The sequence below is a fragment of the Camellia sinensis genome, chromosome 2 (genome assembly GCF_055761805.1).
Source record: "Camellia sinensis isolate YWXY chromosome 2, ASM5576180v1, whole genome shotgun sequence".
Taxonomy (NCBI): domain Eukaryota; kingdom Viridiplantae; phylum Streptophyta; class Magnoliopsida; order Ericales; family Theaceae; genus Camellia; species Camellia sinensis.
The window spans coordinates 26521823-26541208 of record NC_138962.1 but is presented as its reverse complement, the minus strand read 5'-3'; positions in this window follow the sequence as shown (position 1 = coordinate 26541208).

The following is a 19386-nucleotide window of genomic DNA, read 5'->3' as shown; positions in this document are numbered from 1 at the left end:
CGGGACGATCTTTTAGCGACTATCCTCGTGACGATAGAAATTGGTATCTAAATGTCTTTTGTAACAAAATTTTTACCAAAATATTTGGTTTTTAAAACTCTTACACTACGCCAAAATTGGACTTTAGCGGCGGTTTTTTACCGCCGTTAAAGGATGTAAAACTGCCGTTATAGCTTTTAACGGCGGTAATTTAAGACCGCCGTTTATACTCGTGTCGGAAAAGGTACAACCGTCGTAAAATGGTAAATTACCGTTGTTAAAAGTCGACCAAAAACGGCGGTTCTTTACTGCCGTAAATAGGTTCAAATTTTTAAAAAAATAATTCTCTCATCTTGCACCCCCCAGGCCTCAAACCCTTGACCTTTAATCCATGCACACCAACCACTACACCACAACCACTCTATATGTAATATATTCCCTAAACAAATATTTAAACATTACTTTTTCTTTATTGTAGATGGTCATGTTCAACCACTCTACTGACTTGATCGTCGGAATGCACCCGGGTGGACAAACCACCGCCGGAATCTTTTCTTTCTGTTACAGGTTAGCCAGGTATCATCTATTCTGCCAGTGTTCTCCAGCTGAATACTGAGTTGGGCAGTGTGATCGAAAAATCACTCACACAATTTGGCGCCGTCTGTGGGAAAGAAAGTAGAATAGATAGCCAGTAACAGACAGAAGGAAAAGATTGGGGACGACACTCCTGCTGGGAGTGGGAGACCTATTGACCTTGATATCACAGGAGACGAATGCAACGCAGAAACTTAGAATCACGGAGTGAAAGACGTCGGCCAGACTGGTATAGACACCCCATTTTTGACCGTCCTCAAGACTTGGACGTCACCGTTTGAACACTCGGTGATAATCCATGTTTGTGTTCGTCTTGAGTTCCCGGAAGCCTTGGCAGCGCGCCTCGTCGCAGGACCTCTCGACTCGACTATTTTGTTCTTAGTTTGACACCAAACACTTGTGTTTTGCCTTTGAGAGGCAGGGTAGGGCTTGTAGACCATCCTCACCCATCACCGGCCGTGGCTTGAGGCCATCGGCTGTGTTTTGTGGCCACCGGCCAAATATTTGGCCGGCCGGCACTATAGATGGCCGGTCGGCTATCTTTTTTTGGTCAATTGCATCTTTGGCCGGCCGACTACTATGCATCTGCTTTTGCAGATATTTTGACACAGCTGTCTTGCATTTGGCTCCCCTCCATACACGTGTATGGAGGGATCTCTCTCTTTAGAAGCTTGTCTTGTAAGCTTTACAAGACAAAAATCTCTATAAAGAGAGGTCTTCTCTCTTGTTGAAAGGGGTTAGACATTTTAGACAGCCATTTTTAGGGTTTGAGTTCTAGGGTTACGGTTTGTCTATATCCTAGCTCTATATCTCTCTTCCTCTTGTGTTTAGTGTGTGTTTAGGCTTACTATTGTACACAAACACATAGTGTTACACCTTTTCTTGGTTCTTGAAGGGCCAGAGGTTTGTTCTTGAAGCTTTGGAGTTGTTTTGAGCTCAAGGAAGGGGCTGGTCCACCATTTGTGAAGAAAGTCAACAAGGGTAACAATCTTCTCCCTTTCTACCCCATTCTTGCATACTATTTTTGCCTATCTTAGAACTATTTTTGAGCTTAGTGTATAATATAAAAAAAGTTCTGTTTTTGGGCCCTCTAAATAGTTTGTTTAGAGTGTTTTGTGGTTTGGAGGTGTTTGACCCCTCTTAAGCCTTGAGAGGCTCTATTTTGTGCTATTTTGAGTGAGCTCCGGGACTTTGGTGTTTGGGCCTCCTCACCACTGAAATCTTGAGGGATTTCAGTGGTAAGGATGGTGCCTTGTAGTCCTAAGAAGGAGAGGGCCACCCCCTCTCCTTGTTGTCCTTGAAAGGGACCATTTTCGCCTCTTGAGGGAGCACCTAGCTTGGGCTCTTGTTGACCATGCCTTAGCTAATTTTTTTGCTTATTATGTCATAATATGCCTCTTTTTTTAGCTGGTTTTGGTACACCATGCATGCTTAGCATACCTACCTTGTAATGCCATGTTTAGGCCTTAACATGCCTTAGGTTGTAAACCATTATTCTAGCATGTTTTAGGCCTAGCTTTGTGAAGCTTTTGTGCTTATTTTGCTATGTTTGAGGTCTGTCCTTAGTTGTTTGGGTCGACTTTGGCATGCTTAGTATAGCCCCTTTGCATTTTTGGTGTGTTGGCCTTAAGTGTGTGAATGTATAGCATGCATCCTTGCCTTAATTTAGTGGGTTGGGACCATTTGTAGCATCATTTCAGTCCCTTTGACATGCTTGTATGCTTTCCTTGGACACCTCTTTAATGCTCTGAAAGCTTGTGTTATATGCTCCATGTTTTGGTCATTGTGCATGCTTTTGAATTCAAGCCATTTAGATGCCATCTAAGTGGTCTTTTGGGTTTCGTTTTATGTGCTAAAACTCTGTTTTTGGTCATTTAAGTCTTGCCATGTGTGGTCATGTCAAGTGTAGTTCAATACTTCATTAGCTTGCCTTGAAGGCTTGGGCCATTTGTTGCATGTTTAGCCTATCATGTTTGCTTGGTTTGGCACCATGTTCTTGCATGATTTTCAGAGCTTAATGCATGCCCCATGTCCATGATTATTCCCTTTTAAGTGTGCTTAAAAGATGCCCTTTGATGCTTAAGTGTTTAGGCCTTAACATGTGCATGTGTATATGTGTGGTTGGTCCCATCTTCTTAAGCTTTGGCCACTGTTTTGGACCTAACTTAGAGCCGTCCAATTAGTGTAAGTCCATCCCTTGCATGCCATTCAAGTGTTGTTACATCATCCCATGTTTGCATGCTTTGGTTGCACATGTTACATGCTTGAAATCACTTGCATTCGCCTTGTATCCCATTGGTCAAGTTGCTAGCATGTTGTGTGATTGGATCACATCTTGCATGCTCTAGTGGTTTGCACAATTGTGGCATGCTTGTTTGCTTTGTTGCTTAGTTTGTGTACCTAATGTGCATTGCATGTTTGTATGCTCTCTTTTATGCCATTTTGCATATTAGCTAACATGCTTAGGTTGCATCGCATTGAACATGCATGCCTTGCCTCTTGAAGTCAAGTGATAAAGGTTGGGCCTTTATGTGTTTATTTGGTTTGCATTTCATTTGACTTGAAAATGCACAACTTGGTCTCTTGGGCCATCACGCATTGAAATGCGCGATTGATGGCCCGAGAACCAAGGATCATGTCCCTTTGAGTCATACACATGATAAGGGATAAGGTTGGTGCATACATTGCTTGAAATGCATTGCCATGCCAAGTATTGCCCTCTGCTGCTGTCAAAACAACTTCTGCAGGAACTTTTGTCCGACCGCCACATTTAGTGCCGATCGGCCACCATTGTTGGCCGATGGACCAAAGTTGTGGCCGATGACCATTCTGCATGGCCGGTGGTGTTCTCCTTCAGCCAGTGGTGTTTCCCAGCATCCACGGAGTAAACCCTGAGGCTTTGGCAGTCATCAGAGGAGTAAAGCAGGGAAAACAGAGGCATCTTGTGCATGGTGGCGGATTTCCGAGCAAAACCGAGCACGCACTGCATTGGGCCTTCATCCCGGGACTGTTTATTGCTTAATTAGATTAATTAATTTGCTCAATTAATTTAGTTGGTCTGTAATAATTAATTAGCTAGGATAGTTAATTCATTATTCGAACTGTATTATTCTTTCGGTCCCTCCGGGTGAGGGCGAATCTGTAATAAGTGTGGGTGCGTATGTGTGCATGTCTTCTAATCCCTACTTCTTTCTTCCCCTTTATTTACCCGCTTATGAAGGTAGATTAGGGCATGTTTAAATTAGCATACCTTATGTTATGCATGCGTGCATCCATACATTTGTCTTGCATGCACCGGGCTCGGTACATCATGCTAACTGCATTTGTACTTCAATTCCAAATTGAATACCTGCATCAATTGATTGCATTTCACATGCCATATTTAGGTTAGCCGAGCCTACTCTAAATTGCATCCTGTATGTGTTGCATTAGTCAATTTGACATGAACTAGGACCATGCATGTTGGCTAACTAGTTTATTGTTTTGGCACGGAGTACGATGTAAGTATTTTCATGCTTTAGCATATCGCATGCGTGTGAATGCTATCATGACAGCATGCTTACCATGTGGCTAGATGCTTATGTGATAAACTGTTTGAATGCCTGTGGGTGAAGGTTGGATTGTCTGAGTTGGAAAAAACTCATTGAAATCCGTATTTTAGCCTACTTGCGAGTAGCAAATTCCAAAGTGTTTTTCAAGACAAACGAATATGCAATGCTTATTTCCAAATTAGGCAATCTAGTCTATACTTGTTTGCTCTGCGTATAACATAGTAATTCTAGGCTAATAACTGGAATAAGAACACATAACATTTTCAAAAACGGATATCACGGTTAGTAGAGGCCGGTCTTCGGATCGGGCGAGAGGGGGTGCTCATAGCTGACCTTCTCCGATCGTACCCAAGTTCCCGAGCCGAGGCAACTTTGGTGATGACGGACACGTGGCCTTTGGCACCGAGTCAGGGTTTCCTAAATTCCCCCATTAAAATATTTAGGTGGCGACTCTGTATCTGGCAAAGCAGTCCATGTTTGGCACTTCTTTTCAAAAATCTGTTTTCTCAAAACGATTTGCCGGATTTGGACTCTTTGGTTCAGATTTAGAACCGCAAACAAAATCGAGTCCGAGCTGTAGCGTGTAGCGGGGTCCCTCGCGGACGTGTTACAACTGGCAATACACCAAAGAAACCAGATCGAAGTAGATATTACAACGAGGATGACCTCCAAGTTTGGAAGGATAGGTGCCTACGGAGGGACGAAGAGGTAAAAGAGATGGCAAACAAATTGGCAGACCTGCAGTCGGTCATCAATTTCATGATGCAAAATAACATCATGCAGCCACCGTTCCCGCCGCAAGACACTCCGATTCCAGTGGCCAATGCCCAGAAGAGAAGGCAGAAAACAATCCCCGTAGCCCCTCAGCACAACGGGAGCGAAAGATACTCTCACCGACCTTTCAGGAAAGTCAGACGAAGAGAGTCAAGAAGAGAAGAATCACGGAGGACGCATCGCACAAAGGAGGCAGACCCCAAAGGACATCGGAATGTTCAGGGGCAGGCACTGTGCTTCGACACAACTCATGGAGAAGGGTCGAAAAGGACTCACCATGAAGCTGAAAGTAGCGCACCAAAAAGACTAAAAGCAGGAGATAGCCGAGCTCCTGGGTGGACGAAGGAGGACTTAAGAGATTACCTCAAGAGGAAGCAACATAATGCCGATGCGGAGATAACCTCCCCAGATAAGCCAGGACACCATTCTCGATGGAATTGGACAGGTTTGAGGTACCGAAGAGATTCAGTATGCCGAGGTTTCAAATATATGATGGTAAGTCAAACCCCAACTTTCACATTGGATTATATTTGAACTCAATGGCATTGTATAGTGAGAACGAGCCGTTGCTCTGCAAAGTGTTCCCCTCATCCTTTGGGGAGATTGCATCAGATTGGTTCCACAATCTACGGAAGGGAAGCGTGAAGATTTGGGAAGGCCTGGCCGAGATGTTTGTGGCCAGGTTCGTAACAAACAAGCTGCAGCCATTAAGGGTGGACGCATTGATGGCTCTGAAGATCAGCAAGGATGAAGGCGTTAGGGCCTATGTAAAAAGATACTATGCGGTGTTCAATCGAATACCCGAATGTAATCAAGAGGTGGCGGTCGTATCTTTCAAGACTGGCCTGAAAAATAACTGTTCACTACGAAAGTCTTTGGCAAAGACATTACCAAAAAGTATAGAAGAGTTCATGGCGAGAATTGAGAAGTATGCCAGAGCCGAAGAAGACACGTCGGGGACTAAGGAGATAAAGCAAGAGAAAGGAAATGGCTCGCCGAAGCGAGGCCGAGGTAACAATGGATCGAGCAAACAAGAGGCAGAACTGAGGGCCACACAAGCAGTAACAACTGTGTTCCGAATCCTGATTCCCAAAGTCCTAGACCGGATTCAAAACCAACCCTATTTCAGAACACCAGTGAAGGCACCAGGAGAGTTTATGGGAAGGAACATTGGCAGACATTGTACTTACCATAATGAAGATGGGCACATGCCTCAGGGTTGTAGAGCCCTGAAAACACACTTGGAAGAACTGGTGAGGCAAGGCCACCTGAGAGACCTCATCGATGAGGCCAGGACAAGGGAAGAACAGGAAAGATTGCCTCAGGCACCAGCAACTCCGCCTCTCCCAGCACCACAACCTCGGGCAAGAGGACCTCGGGTAGTCAATGTGATTTACTCGAAGGTCAACGAGAACGAAATTAGGGTGGAGACCCAGAAGGTAAAGCACCTGTAACATGTCTACCAAGTCGAGGAGAAGAGACATCGGGCAGAGGAGCGCCAAGGACCAGTAGTGTCCTTCTCAGAAGCCGACCTTGAGATGGTCCAGCATCCACATAATGATGCCTTGGTAGTATCCCTCTAGGTTGGGGAGTGCCAAGTGAAACGCATCCTGATTGACCAAGGCAGCTCTTGCGACATCATGTACATTCGATGTTACAAGGAGCTCGACCTTCACCCAGACGATATGGAGCAATCCAATAGCCAGACGATATGGAGCAATCCAATAGCCCAATGGTCGGGTTCAATGGAACGCCAACATAGCCACTGGGAACAACCAGCTTGGAGGTGCAGGCGGGCACCAGGAAGTGTAACGCCCTCAAAAAAAAACATTAAACCCATCAGATAAGACATGCATTTACATATAAACCAACCATATTCCTTTATTCATTAGAGCTCCATTACATAAATATTACATGTTAACATCATAACAAAATGCCCTACAGGCTTACAGCTTTCCAAGTTAACACTTGGTTACAACAAAAGAGTACTAACTCGTTTACACATTAAGCCCTAGGCTTGAAGTTACATGTAATACATCAAAAGTTAAGCGACAAAAGTATGTCCGCCACTAGCCTCCCAGCTATGTCCTTGGAGGTGGCATGCTTCCTGCACCTGAAAATGATGTTCCCATATAGGGTGAGCCACAGCCCAGTAGAAATACACTAAACCAACCATGGACAATGACTAAAACATTAGCAATTGATAGTTGGTCAACACTGATACAATCACATAAATAACATATTTATGTCAACGACTTACAAGTCCCAATTACTTTTCATTTTCCCTTTAACAACAGATAAGCATATTAGCTCTATCATCATTTCCACAGATATGTATTAAAACTATATCTCACATTCAGATAAGTATAAAAACTATATCCACATTCTCAATAGATATGTATAACAACAATATCCACAGATAAGCATACAAGCTGTATCCACACTTCACAAAGATAAGCATATGAGCTCTATCTTCACTTCTCTAGACAAGCATATGAGCTGTGTCTACGGAGTTCATCCCCTATCTCCTCCCAATACCTATCCGGTTTAGAGGTACATCCCCTATCTTCCCCTAAACCTCGGAGTACATCCCCTATCTCCTCCTCTACACATAACGTATATAAACACATTGGTTCTATATACAATCACACAATACACACAATTAATGTATTCTATCAACCGTCAAGTTCCATGACACATTCCATTGATTAGTTTCCGTTTACCTAATCATCATGCATTGTCTACAACAATCTCGACTATCCTCCACCGATAGCCCAAAGCAGTTATTTCTAAAACAGAAAATAAATGCACAAATGGATATTCAATCAACATTTTATTTCCTCATTCTTCTCAATTAATTATCCCAATTAATTAAACAATGTAGTTAGGGCAATTCCCATAATTAACATTTCAACCCTTAGGTCCCATTTTCATCAATGATTCAACAATCATTCCATTCTTTTCATGCCAAACATGCATCTAGGTTTATTATGAATAAAACCCCAACTTTTGTAAAATTACACAAAAGTCCCAAACTTTCACAAAATTACCAAACCAAGCCCAACATCTCAAAATACCAAAATTTAAAGACAAAACCCATAGAGAGGAGTAGGATATCCCTACCTCAAATTCGGAGTCCCAAAGGAGAAGACGACAAAACCCAACGTGCTCCAAAACCCGAGATTTTCAGATTAAAATGAAGCCCTCGACGATCAACAACTTTTTTGTAAAGGCCAAAGGTGAGTAAATCACTCCTACTAGATCAAAACCTAGAGAGAAGGTAGAGTCTAGAGTGAGAGGCTCAACAATGGTGATTTTGGAAAAGTAAGAGAGAGAAGAGAAAGTGAAAAAGTGATTTGAAAAGTCACAATTTCGGGACTTTAACCCAGGTCTCCGCTCGAGCGTAAAACACCCCGCTCGAGCGTCCACTCACAGACTTCCGCTCGAGCGTCCAACCGCCCGCTCGAGCGCAGAATGCACTCGCCCAGCACTTTTGCAGAACCAGACCTCCGCTCGAGCTCCCAACCCTACGCTCGAGCGGCACTCAGACAACCCCGCTCGAGCGGCCAATACCACGCTCGAGCGTACAACGCTGCACAGGAAAATACTGAATGGGTGCAATCTCCGCTCGAGCGCCAACACCTCCGCTCGAGCGTACAAGCCAAAAATCTGGGCAACTAGTTTTGGTTTCTAAACTCAACCAACCTGAAACAAATCCGCCCAACACATCCTATAACTCAAATACGAAGTAAAAGGATGTAAACAAAATAATAAACAACTACCAACATCCACGGACACATGTCCGGATCACGGTATAACAAGGGTAAACCCGGGATCGCTATAACCTCCCCCCCTTAAAGAATTTCGCCCCCGAAATTAAGCACAAGTTTTCAAAACAAGTTTTCCTTCATTTTAGACAATGTTACAATTTAACATTCAACAATTCGACCCATTACCGGTCATCCCATCCCTTTAACAAGAGACATATCACAATATGTAAACAACATATGTATTTTCAACATGCATTAACATTATGCACTATCTTTCCAATTTCAACAATATATTCAACACATATAGTGTCACATTCAACTTCCATATGAGGCAAGTTCCAAACATACTTCCAATAATCAAAACATTTTCAATGTTTCACAACTTAAGACATATATAAAAGCTCTTAAATTCAACAAAAAGTAAAATTTAAATACAAGATTACATATCAACAAACAAGTCCGGATATTTCTCACGGACTCCCGACTCACGTTCCCAAGTGGCTTCCTCCACTCCGTGATGTTTCCACAAGACTTTCACCAAAGGAATGGTCTTGCCATGCAGGACCTGATCCCGTCTATCCAAGACCCGTACCGGTCTCTCCTCATACGAGGCATCCTCATCTACCTCTAAATCAGTCCAATCCAACACATGTGATGGATCTGGCTCATACTTCCGAAGCATACTCACATGAAACACGTCATGCACTCCGGACAACTGCGGTGGTAAGGCTAATCGATAAGCAACCTCACCAATCCTCTCAAGGATCTCAAAAGGACCAATAAACCGAGGGGATAACTTCCCACTCTTCCCAAACCTCATTAGGCCTCGTCTAGGTGATATCTTCAGAAAGACATGATCACCTACCTCAAACGCCAAAGGCCTCCTCCTACGGTCGGCATAACTCTTTTGTCGACTCTGGGCTGTAACAAGCCTCTTACGGATAAGCTCAACTTTCTCCGTCGTCTCCCTAACTAACTCTGGACCCAACAAAGGTGCATCACCCACCTCGGCCCAACACACTGGAGACCTACACGGTCGGCCATACAAGGCCTCAAACGGTGCCATACCGATGCTAGATTGAAAACTGTTGTTGTAGGCAAACTCTACCAATGGCAAGTGCCTCTCCCACGTCTCGCTGAAGTCCAGGACACAACCCCGAAGCATATCCTCGAGGATCTGAACAGTACGCTCGGACTGCCCGTCAGTCTGAGGATGATAAGCCGTACTAAAGGTTAACTTAGTGCCCAAGGCACTCTGCAAACTCTGCCACAACCTAGCAGTAAAACGAGGATCTCTATCTGAGACGATCGTCACTGGGACCCCGTGCAATCTCACTACGTCCCGAATATACAGGTCGGCAAGATGATCTACCGAATCTCTCACGCGCATAGGAATAAAGTGCGCCGACTTAGTCAACCGGTCTACAACCACCCAAATAGCATCACTACCCCGCTGAGTCCTCGGAAGACCTACAATGAAGTCCATAGTGACATGCTCCCACTTCCACTCGGCAATAGGCAAGGGTTGCAACAAACCCGCTGGCCTCTGATGCTCGGCCTTCACTTGCTGGCAAGTAAGGCACTTCGATACGAAAACAGCCACATCTCTCTTCATACCCCGCCACCAAAACTGGCTACCCAAATCCTGATACATCTTAGTACCTCCCGGATGCACCGCAAGGCGCGAATGATGAAACTCTCGGAGTACTTCTTCTCGGCAAGACTCCGGTACAAACAAACGGTTTCGGTATCTCACACTCAGGTCGGGATACACCGTCAAACCCTTCTCAACTTTCCCACTGGAGATCTTCTCTCGGAGGGATTCTACCTCAAGGTCACCTCTCTGTGCCTCTAACACTCTAATCACAAGTGTAGGCTGCGCAACAACAGAAAACAAGGCCGCAGCCTCGACAGATTCGCCCAGTAGGAAATCAAACTCGCCAAGTGCTCCCAACATCTCCCATTCCCGGATGGCTATACAAGCTACATCACTAATGGTTTTCCTACTAAGGGCATCGGCCACAACATTGGCCTTTCCCGGATGATAATGCAACTCAAAATCATAATCCTCGATGAACTCCATCCATCTCCTCTGCCTCAAATTCAAGTCTCTCTGTGTAAACAGATACTTCAAACTCTTATGATCCGAGAATACCTTGAACTTCTCACCATAAAGGTAGTGCCTCCAGATTTTCAAGGCAAAGATCACTGCTGCTAACTCTAGGTCGTGTGTGGGATAATTCTTCTCGTGTATTTTCAACTGACGTGAGCCATAAGCTACCACTTTCCCCTCTTGCATCAACACACAACCCAAACCCTCTCGTGAGGCATCACAATAAACCGCATAACCCAACCCTCTCTCCGGAATAATCAACACCGGAGCGGTGGTCAATCTAACTTTCAACTCTTGAAACGACTTTTCACAAGTCTCACTCCACACAAACTTGACTCCTTTCCGAGTCAGTCTAGTCAACGGTGACGCTAACCTGGAGAAATCTTTCACAAACCGACGATAATACCCAACTAATCCCAGAAAACTGCGGATCTCAAACACACTCTTAGGCTGTGCCCAATCTTGCACTGCCTCAACCTTGGATATATCAACAGACACCCCTTCCCCGGATACCACGTGGCCTAAGAATTTGACTTCCCTCAGCCAGAACTCACACTTCCCAAACTTGGCATACAGCCTATGGGCTCTAAGTAACTCAAGCACCACTCTCAAGTGTGCTTCGTGCTCCTCCTCAGAAGACGAATAGATAAGGATGTCGTCCACGAAGACAACCACAAATCGGTCTAAGAACTCCCGGAAAATCCGGTTCATCAAGTCCATAAAGACTGCCGGTGCATTGGTAAGCCCGAATGGCATCACCAGAAACTCGTAATGGCCATACCGCGTACGGAATGCCGTCTTAGGAATATCTTCCTCCCTGACCCTCAACTGATGGTAACCCGATCTCAAGTCTATCTTAGAGAAACAACGGGAACCCTTCAATTGGTCAAACAAATCATCTATACGGGGCATAGGATACTTATTCTTAACCGTAGCCCGATTCAACTTCCGATAGTCTATACACAATCTCAAGGCACCATCTTTCTTTTTAACAAAGAGTGCCGGTGCTCCCCACGGTGAAACACTAGGGCGAACAAAACCCTTATCTAGCAATTCCTGGAGCTGAACTTTCAACTCAACCAACTCTGCTGGAGCAAAACGGTAAGGTGCCATAGAAATCGGCGCCGTACCAGACACTAGATCAATAGAGAACTCTATCTCTCGGTGAGGTGGCAAACTAACAAGATCTTCGGGAAAGACATCCGAATACTCACAAACCACCCTTGGCAATACAACCTGGGTCTCACCACACTCACCACTCTCAAAGCTGGCAAGTAGACTACTAAGCTCACTTCGCCCTCGCGAATCATACCCCGGTGGCAAAACACTACCAACCCGGTCTCCCAAGAAATGGAACCACTCCCCGCTCAAGGTACATAACGTGACCCTCTGGCGGTAGCAATCAATAACAGCCCGGTATGACGATAACCAGTCCATACCCAAAATAACATCAAAACCCTTCATGGGCATGACAACAAACGGAAAAGGAAGCCTATAATCGGCGACCTCTATATCACATCCTCTAACACCCTGTTTCAGGATCAACTCACCACCCAAAGGCGATACCACACAAATAGGAGATGCTAACTGTGCTAACTCCAATTCCAAAACAGATGCAAATGCAGCAGATACAAAAGAATGAGATGCACCCGTGTCTATCAACACATTAGCAACTGAGTTGCAAAACAGAAAAGTACCTCTCACTACTGATGGAGCCGGTACTAAATCCTGCACGGTAACAGCATACACGCGCCCCGTAGGCCCCTGGTCTACCTGCTCACCTCTCGGAGCAAAAGACTGCTGCACAGACTGGGATGACGAAGCTCCCGGATTGGCCCTCGAGGCCTGCACAGACTGAGCTGGCTGAAAACCCTGCGTCTGCCTAGAACTAGACGCTCCCGAAGTGGCACTCAACTGTGGGCAAAACCTCTTCATGTGCCCAGGTTGTCCACACTGATAACAAGTCAAGAGCTGCCCCCTGTCCAAACTCTGACTCTGCGGTCTAGCTGAAGAAGAAGCAGCTTTCTAACCCCCACCCTTCTGCGGGCAAACAGAAACCTTGTGACCCAGCTGGCCACACTTGTAACAAGTGAATTCCCCCTGACTGCCTCTCCCCGAGCCTCCACTCGGCACTGGAAAGGTCGATCTAGAGACTGCACCCTGAGACTGCTGAGGGTTATAACCCTTCTGTCTCCTGCCATCACCCTGACTATCCTGGCTCCTCTTGGAGCCTCTCTGACCCTCATCCTCCTCCTGCATCATAAGCTCCATATGAGCTGCAGCGTCCACTAGGTGTCTATACTCTCGAATATAAGACCCACCAATTCTCAACTTGAGGCCCCGCCTCAACTTCCGCTCAAACTCATAGCAACGGCGTTCCTCAGACGCCACCAGTTCAGGTGCAAACCTAGACAGACTGGTAAAAGTAGCCTCAAACTCGGCCACTGACAAGCCCTGCTGATTAAGCCGGCTAAACTGATCCCTCAGCTTCTCCCTAGCTGCTGCTGATAAAAACCTCTCCTGAAAAGCATTCCCAAACGCCTCCCAAGTACCACCAACACGAGCTTTCTCGTACTTCCACCATTGACCCGCATCTCCCTTCAGTTGGAAGGATGCCAAGGTCACTTTCAGTGCTCCGTCCTCGATGCCATGCATCTCAAACGTCTTCATTGTCTGTTCGAGCCATTCATCTGCCTTAAGCGGCTCTTTAGGATCCCCGATAAACTCGTCCGGATTACACCGGAAAAACTCCCTCTTCAAGAAGGAAGGCCCTGTCTCAGCTGCCTGATTCCCAGCTCTAAGAATACCCAAGGCTCCTGCTATCTCTCTGGCCAAGGCACCCATAGCCTGCTGACCTACTGGCTCGGCCACATTGGCCTGCCCAACTCCCTCCTGTACTGCCGGAATCTCACCTTGTAACGGTACTTCCTGCCTCGCAGGTCTACCACGCCTAGCACCTCTTCCTCGTCCTGACATCCTAATAACGGCAACACAGAACGTTAGCACATTCATAAATGTGCCGAAACTAAACACTCACGTCCTAATGCATGGACAACTGTAATTCACTCCACATAAGCACATAAACACATAAGCACTTACGAATTTCATTTCCGGATAATAATAGTCCCGAGGCGTTACTAGAGTTCCGGTTAGAAACAGCATTGATCAAGTGCTTTTCCAACAAGACTCCCAGAAACTCAAGGATCCAATCAATATCCCAGAAATTAAATCCCATACCCACATAGTCACATAAACATGTTATCAATTAAGCACATAGCATATGATACTACATCTAAGTCTCTATCAAGCGAGACAAACCCATTGTGATACTAATCACTTCCCACGTACCCAAAGTATTCGAACCCGGTACGCTCTGATACCAAGTTGTAACGCCCTAAAAAAAAAACATTAAACCCATCAGATAAGACATGCATTTACATATAAACCAACCATATTCCTTTATTCATTAGAGCTCCATTACATAAATATTATATGTTAACATCATAACAAAATGCCCTACAGGCTTACAGCTTTCCAAGTTAACACTTGGTTACAACAAAAGAGTACTAACTCGTTTACACATTAAGCCCTAGGCTTGAAGTTACATGTAATACATCAAAAGTTAAACGACAAAAGTATGTCCGCCACTAGCCTCCCAGCTATGTCCTTGGAGGTGGCATGCTTCCTGCACCTGAAAATGATGTTCCCATATAGGGTGAGCCACAACCCAGTAGAAATACACTAAACCAACCATGGACAATGACTAAAACATTAGCAATTGATAGTTGGTCAACACTGATACAATCACATAAATAACATATTTATGTCAACGACTTACAAGTCCCAATTACTTTTCATTTTCCCTTTAACAACAGATAAGCATACTAGCTCTATCATCATTTCCACAGATATGTATAAAAACTATATCTCACATTCAGATAAGTATAAAAACTATATCCACATTCTCAATAGATATGCATAACAACAATATCCACAGATAAGCATACAAGCTGTATCCACACTTCACAAAGATAAGCATATGAGCTCTATCTTCACTTCTCTAGACAAGCATATGAGCTGTGTCTACGGAGTTCATCCCCTATCTCCTCCCAATACCTATCCGGTTTAGAGGTACATCCCCTATCTTCCCCTAAACCGCGGAGTACATCCCCTATCTCCTCCTCTACACATAACGTATATAAACACATTGGTTCTATATACAATCACACAATACACACAATTAATGTATTCTATCAACCGTCAAGTTCCATGACACATTCCATTGATTAGTTTCCGTTTACCTAATCATCATGCATTGTCTACAACAATCTCGACTATCCTCCACCGATAGCCCAAAGCAGTTATTTCTAAAACAGAAAATAAATGCACAAATGGATATTCAATCAACATTTTATTTCCTCATTCTTCTCAATTAATTATCCCAATTAATTAAACAATGTAGTTAGGGCAATTCCCATAATTAACATTTCAACCCTTAGGTCCCATTTTCATCAATGATTCAACAATCATTCCATTCTTTTCATGCCAAACATGCATCTAGGTTTATTATGAATAAAACCCCAACTTTTGTAAAATTACACAAAAGTCCCAAACTTTCACAAAATTACCAAACCAAGCCCAACATCTCAAAATACCAAAATTTAAAGACAAAACCCATAGAGAGGAGTAGGATATCCCTACCTCAAATTCGGAGTCCCAAAGGAGAAGACGACAAAACCCAACGTGCTCCAAAACCCGAGATTTTCAGATTAAAATGAAGCCCTCGACGATCAACAACTTTTTTGTAAAGGCCAAAGGTGAGTAAATCACTCCTACTAGATCAAAACCTAGAGAGAAGGTAGAGTCTAGAGTGAGAGGCTCAACAATGGTGATTTTGGAAAAGTAAGAGAGAGAAGAGAAAGTGAAAAAGTGATTTGAAAAGTCACAATTTCGGGACTTTAACCCAGGTCTCCGCTCGAGCGTAAAACACCCCGCTCGAGCGTCCACTCACAGACTTCCGCTCGAGCGTCCAACCGCCCGCTCGAGCGCAGAATGCACTCGCCCAGCACTTTTGCAGAACCAGACCTCCGCTCGAGCTCCCAACCCTACGCTCGAGCGGCACTCAGACAACCCCGCTCGAGCGGCCAATACCACGCTCGAGCGTACAACGCTGCACAGGAAAATACTGAATGGGTGCAATCTCCGCTCGAGCGCCAACACCTCCGTTCGAGCGTACAGGCCAAAAATCTGGGCAACTAGTTTTGGTTTCTAAACTCAACCAACCTGAAACAAATCCGCCCAACACATCCTATAACTCAAATACGAAGTAAAAGGATGTAAACAAAATAATAAACAACTACCAACATCCACGGACACATGTCCGGATCACGGTATAACAAGGGTAAACCCGGGATCGCTATAGGAAGGTAACAACAGAGTTCACCGTAATCGACACACCCTCCCCTTACAACATCATCTTGGGAAGGCCATGGTTGTATGCAATAGGGGCAGTTCCCTCAACATTGCATCAACTATTGCGATTCCCAACAGAGCATGGGATAAAGGAAGTCAGAGGCGATCAGCTGCAGGCGAAGAATTGCTTCATGGCAGCAATGAAATCTACCTACAGCATACGAGAGCCAGAAAAGGCAGAGATTGAAGCTGAGGACGTAAAAGTCCTAGAAGACGTCGGTAAGGAGCCAGCCGAGAAGAGCGAAGAGGCACTGAAGAAAATCCTCATCTAGGATGGGGATGAAGAACGCTTCTTTTTTCTCGGCTCGGGCTTAGCCGAAGAAGAGAAAAAAGAGTTAGAAGCTTTTTTGAGAGAAAATATTGAGGTGTTTGCTTGGACACCTTACGAAATGCCTGGCATTGACCCTGAGGTCACTTGCCACAAACTGAATGTTGACAGGTCGGCCAAACTTGTAATTCAACGAGCCAGAAGACCGACGTTGATGCACGTCGAAGTAGTAGAAGAAGAAGTAAACAGACTTCTGGAGGCCAGGGCCATTAGAGAAGTTCACTACCCAACATGGCTATCCAATACAGTGGTGGTAAAGAAGAAGAACGGTAAATGGAGGGTCTGCGTAGACTTTACCAGCCTCAACAAGCCTGTCCCAAAGACAGCTTTCCTCTACCCAAGATTGACCAGCTAGTAGATGCCATTTCAGGGCATGGAAGAATGAGCTTCCTAGACGCCTATAGGGGGTACCACCAGATAGCCATGTACTCCCCAGACGAGGAGAAGACCGCGTTCATCACCCCAAAAGGCCTGTACTATTACAGAGTAATGCCTTTCAGGTTGAAAAACGCAGGAGCAACTTACCAAAGGTGGGTAACCAAAATGTTCAAATACCTGATTGGCCGAACAGTAGAAGTCTACATCGACGACATGGTCGTTAAGACCAAGGAGCCTGAGGGTCATCTCGCCGATCTAAAAGCAGTCTTTGAAATCCTTAAAACATATTGGCTCTGACTCAATGCATCGAAGTGTGCATTTAGAGTTGGATCTGGTAAGTTTCTAGGATACCTGGTGACCAGAAGGGGCATCGAGGCTAGCCCGGATCAGATCAAGGCCATCCTAGAGTTGAAGAGCCCGACGTCAGCAAAACAGGTGCAGATGCTAACTGGAAAGGCCGCAGCACTAAATAGATTCATCAACAAAAGCTCAGATAAGTGAAGACCTTTCTTTAACTTGGTGAAGAAAGCCACGGACTTCCTGTGAACCGAAGAATGCAAAGCCGCTTTGGCCGACCTGAAGAAGTACTTGACCATAGCTCCAGTTCTTTCAAACCCAGAACCTGGGGAGGAGCTGTTCCTGTACTTAGCCGTTTCAGAACATGCGATAAGTGCAGTATTAATCCGAGAAGAATAAGGGGAGCAAAGGGCTGTTTACTATGTAAGCAAAACCCTAGCTGACGCAGAAACGAGGTATCTACCATTAGAAAAATTGGCACTAGCTTTAGTAATGGCTTCAAAAAAGTTGAACCATTACTTCCAGGCCCATAAAATTGTGGTGCTAACAGAGCACCCCTTGAAGTCCTTACTGCAACAAGGAGACCTGACAGGAAGAATAGCCAGGTGGGCAGTCACCCTAGGCCAGTATGACCTGGAGTATAGGCCAAGGACAGCAATCAAAGGCCAGGTTCTGGCCGACTTTGTGGTCGAATTCACGCCAGAATCCATCGAACATCGGGCTCCGTTGAGGCAGGATGAACGATGTCCAACCAAGCAAGGAGAAGCTTAGTCAAAAGCGAAGGAACAAAGAAAAGAGGAAAAACTCAGACCCTGCAGCATTTACATCGGTGACTCCTTTCGACTGTTCATCAATGGGAGTTCAAACCGACAGGGAGAGGGGGCAGGAGTAGTGCTTATATCTCCAGATGGACAGATAGTGGAACAGTCCACTCGTTTGGGGTTCAAAGCCTCAAACAACGAAGCAGAATACGAAGCACTCATTGCAGGGCTGAAGCTAGTAGCAACAGTGCAAGCAGATGAGGTAATAATTTTTTGTGATTCACAACTGATAGTTAACCAGACAACAGGCGAGTTTGCAGCCCGAGATGAACGAATGTCGGCCTACGCAAAGGAGGTCATCAAGTTGTCAGCCTTGTTTCAGAACTGCCGACTACTTCAGGTAAGCCGAGATGATAACAGCCACGCTGATGCGTTGGCCTACCTAACTAGTGCAGTACAACCTGAAAAAGTAAGGACAATAATGATCGACTACTTGTTAGGCCCAAGTGTCGAGCCACTATCCACAGAGCATGAAGCAATATGCATAGACATGGGACCAAGCTGGATGGACTCAATTGTTGCATTCCTAAAAGAAGGGAAGCTGCTAGACGATCACAAAGAGGCACACAAGATCAGATTAAAGTCGGCAAGATTCAGTCTGACAGCAGAGGGGCATCTCTACAGAAGGTCCTTCACTGGACCCCTTTTAAGGTACGTACATCCTTTATAAGTTGAAGATTTTTTATATGAAATTCATGAAGGAATTTGTGGAAGCCACGTTGGGGGCAGATCACTCGCCCATAGGGCCATTACCCAGGAGTATTGGTGGCCTTACATGCAGAAAGATGCAGAAGCCTATGTAAAAAATTGTGAACAATGCCAAAGGTTTGCACCTCTGATACACCAGCCAATAGCAGACTTGAACCCTGTGTCTAGTCCTTGGCCATTTGCCCAATGGGGTATGGATCTCCTCGGGTAACTGGCCCAAGCAACTGGACAAAGGAAGTACTTGCTGGTAGCAACAGATTACTTCACTAAATGGATAAAAGCTAAACCTCCGGCCAAGATCTGAGATGTGGACATAAAGAACTTCATTTGGAAGAACATTATCACCAGGTTTGGGATTCCAAGAGCAATTGTTGCAGACAATGGAACTCAATTTAACAGTAAACTAATCAAGAACTTCTATGCAAAGTTCAAGATCAAGAACTACTTTTTAACCCCAAGCTTTCCACAAAGCAATGGACAAGCAGAAGCATCCAACAAAGTAATTCTAGATGGGATAAAGAAAAGGTTGCAGGCAGCAAAAGGAAAGTGGGCAGACGAATTGCCCAATGTACTCTGGGCATATCGGACTATGCCGAGAAGA